We start from the raw sequence: 4,393 nt of genomic DNA on the forward strand, positions 1-4,393 counted from the left end.
AAATCGGTAACTAGTAACGGTAACTTGTTACTTTTCCTACTCGGTAACGAGTAACTGTAACTTGTTACTTTTAAAAAGTAACTTTCCATTCCCTGCTAATTTCCGTCAAAATATTAACAGTTACAGAAACTTTCATAAAACTTTCGGATCTTTTGATATTCATAGCCCGTTCTAATATTCAAAACTGTCTTAAAAAGTACAGTTTTAGGATATTATAAATCAATTAACAGAATCGTATTAACATCTGAACATATTACTTAATTAAGACCATCTGGTGAAATAAGAATAGACTATAAATACCGATCTCGATGTTGCTGCGAACATTTTTTACATTTTTACATCCTCTCTCTCTTCGCTTTCTCTTTCTCTTTCTCTCTCATCGGATGGCCCACAAAATCCCGCACGAACGAGATGGTTATCAAAATCTATCGACTACATATCATTGGCGCGGCGCCCTTTTTTTCTCCCCATGCCAAAAGTTCAGCGGACTATTGATTCATCAGCATACAAAACGTTATACGCCGCTCGCGTCCAGCGTATATACGTACCTCTATTTCCAATTTTATTAATCTCTTCAATCTGCCGCTACAATTTTTTTTATTTTTTTTCTGCTAAACCGTATATCTCGCCATCGATTTGTTACGACTACGATACGTACGTGAAAATAATTCTGTCGTTACGATCGTAACGATCTTATCTTTACGTTAACTAAATAATATTATTCTTCCGAGACATATACATATACATATTTATATAATATACATATACACATATATATATATATATACATGTACATATTTATATAATATACATATATACTCAAAAATTTATTTGTGAGAAATATATTATTTATTTCACTGAAACAAATCTTTATTTAAATGCAGCGAAATAAAATAGCAAATATGCCATCTATTTTATTTTTTTACAATTAATGAAATATATTTTACAAAAATGTATATTTTACAGAAATGTATATTTGATTATGATGATAAATGAATATATATATTTATCATCATAATCAAATGTTTTCATAACTAATAAATATTGAAGAAAATGTCGAATTATTGTAAAGCAAATGTTACTTACGTCGTAATATTTACTTCACAATATTTTGACTTTTTTTCTCAGTGTCATTACACGAATGGTAGTCCATGTTTTTGGATCTACCCACCTAGCAAAAATTGATACTAGGTACATTCTACATGTATGTCGAGGGATTTTCAAACATCCAGAGTATGTACCTGAAAAAACTTAGGTATTTAGGATATACTGAGGATATATACGAATATACATGTCCACTTATTCTACATTCATAGGACATCATCGTTTAGATATCATTAGGATATTTCTGGATGACCAAATTTCATTCTGTCTTTATCCAGTGGACGTCTGAAAATGTCTTTTAGAATGATCTTGTAGAAAAATACTACTGAGCACTACTGCGCAGTACTTTTTTACAAAGATATATCCGCGTCTCAGTATGATACAAAATGCAGGAAATGAGTATGCGTCAGTCGTCGCAGAAACTAACTATGAATAATTCTATTTTAAAAAGCACTTTCAAAGGCTTCATATGACAATCCATGAGCACATTATGATCAAGCTAAGAGTAATGCTCGGTCCACAACCTTGCTTTAAAAGGCCGTAAATTGTAAACCATAAGAAATTGACCAATCACAGTCGATTATTTTTCTCATATTCAACTATGATTTCTTAAGGTTTACTTCTTACGACCTCTTAAAGCAAGGGTTGTGGTGACGATCGAATTCCATTTGCACACGCCTCTTTATAGGGATCCGCGTCATTTTCTCCTTACGGAAAACGAGTCCATCTCGTAGCGGTACTGCATACTACGTAGCTTGCTTAGCTTAACAAAAAGTACTTTCCAATTGCTTAACACATCTACAAACGTACACAGGAATGCACAAAGTGTAACATTAGGTCTATTCGCGTTGCATGAAATCCCTAAATATTTTTACACTTAAAATGAGATAGATACATATTTTGCTTTACTTCCTCTCTAAAAAGAGAGAAAGTAAAGATGTCGACTGCCAAAAGTGCAAGCAACACGAATAGACCTATTGTGCACGATTCAATTGGAACAGAATGTGTATGCTGTGCACAGTTGAAATCCGTTTCGGATGGAGTTAGATTAAGAGTGCGTTCGGGGAGCTCACTACCAGCGCTAACGAATCGTTCTGTCTTTGTTTTTCGTCTAATAATCAACAAGGATAGAGTGATGCGGTAGTGCTGGTAGTGAGCTCCCCGAACGCACCCTAAATGTAGCTTTTTCCGCTCGTATTAAACAAAAAAAAGTAATAGTGTCGGCCACTCAACGCCTTCAACCTCATTTATAGCCGCCGCAGTTAGTAATATGTAATTGTCACTAGAAAACACAAACTTAGGGTGCTATTTCATTTGTGTGTTTTCGTCGTACGACAAATGTGTGTAAGACAGAGGTCCTCGGATCTCTCTATCCTATAACCAATCAACAAGCTTGAAAAATTTGTCGTACGACAAAACGCACAAATGAAATAGCACCCTAAGCTTGTGTTTTCTAATGATATCATCCTTAAGGCCATTCTACATTGGTCGTATCGTAGCGTTGGAAGCGTCGTAAGCATCATACAACTTTAAAATTGAAGCATCGGATTGGCTGAAGCAACAAGCTTGTGACTTGCGACATCTAAAGGCCCGTCTACAATACACGGAGTAAGAAGTGAGAGTAAGAAATTGACCAATCACAGTCGATTATTCTTCTTACATTCGACTGTAATTGGTCAATTTCTTACTCTTACTTCTTACTCCGTGTATTGTAGACGACGCCTAATACGATATGACCAATGTAGAATGGCTTTAACATACATATACTCTGCCCGGCAAGCGACATAGAACACAGTATCACCGCGAGATGGACTTGTTTTCCGTAAGGAGAAAATGACGCGGATCCTTATAAAGAAGCGTATTGCTGTATTCACACTGCATCCGATGTGCGTCATACGACGCTCTGCAACCAATCAGAAAACAGGATTCCGATGGATTTTGCTTCATATCATCGGAATCCTGTTTTCTAATTGGTTGCAGAGCGTCGTACGACACAAATCGGATGCAGTGTGAATCCAACATATGCAAATAGAGTTCGTCACTATGGGCCACTTTCACCAAGCTCAGTTAACTTATAACGTTTTCGGCCCGATCAGGTTTGCACCAACCTAGGTTGGATTAATCTTTCCTATTGATTAACGTCACACGCTCTACCAATAGGAGAGCGTAAAACGCCATTAATCCCAGGTTGGTACAAACCCGGCCGGGCCGAAAACGCTATTAACCAGCCTAGTAACTGTAATGAAATAGAAAGAGCTAGAAATAGTTCTATCATCTCTTTCTACTATTGCAATGAAATAATTTAAACTTTATGAAAATTAATAAAAATAAATTGTAAATATATTGAAAAATAAACAAAAAATATAGAAAAATTAGGAAAAATACTAAATTAACTTAAAAATGTATATTTGTATAAAGAAATATTATGTAATTATATATCTATGAAAATATTATGAGAAAACTGATATAAAAAAAATTTATATACATATATGTCCAAAAAATAAGTTTAAAATATAATAAATAAAAAGAAATCTTTCTTGCTCGGTTTTCTATGTTACATTTTTGTTGACCAATCTCGATGTTTCTCACACAACATTTCACCAAATGGATAATACACATAATACCTCCCTCTAAATTTCTACTCTGAACCGTGTATGCTTGAAAGACAAATGTTTAAGTGGAACATTGAAACGCTCATTTGAATAGAGAAAGAGAAAGAGAGAGAGCAATAAAAAAAGGAGGAATAAGACGGGGCAACTTACTTATTTCACGTAGAGTAGAGAGTCTGGACATACGGGAATCCGCGTGATTGGTGCACGTGACTTGTGCTCTCACAATGGCAGCACCAATACGGAACCTTGCTCACTCAGCGCGAATGGGAGGAAGATTAGAATAGTACACATGACGTGAACTATAATGCTTATTGTTTTTAACTGAACTTCTTGCATTTCTCGCATTTCAGTTCATCTTTCCTCTTTTTCTCTTCGCATTGTATGAAAAAGGTGGAAAGTTAAACCGTGCAAAAAATACAACTAAAAAGAACAAGCTTATTGTTTTTCATCGTCAACAACCCTAATAGCACAGATCTCCAAGGGACGTTCCAAAGAATATTCAGAGGATATCCCTATGTCCTAAGAACATTCGCTAGAACGTCCTTCGAATAAAGTGTGCTATTAGGGAATAAATGTAATCAATGTGACGTAATGCAGTAAATATAGAAATACATATGTAAAAGGACGGAAGTTTCATTATTCAAACAAAATAATCACTTTTTGGAAAATATATTTTT

This window comes from Trachymyrmex cornetzi, unplaced genomic scaffold (assembly GCF_001594075.2).
Source record: "Trachymyrmex cornetzi isolate Tcor2-1 unplaced genomic scaffold, Tcor1.1 scaffold576, whole genome shotgun sequence".
In the NCBI taxonomy this organism is placed as follows: Eukaryota; Metazoa; Arthropoda; class Insecta; order Hymenoptera; family Formicidae; genus Trachymyrmex; species Trachymyrmex cornetzi.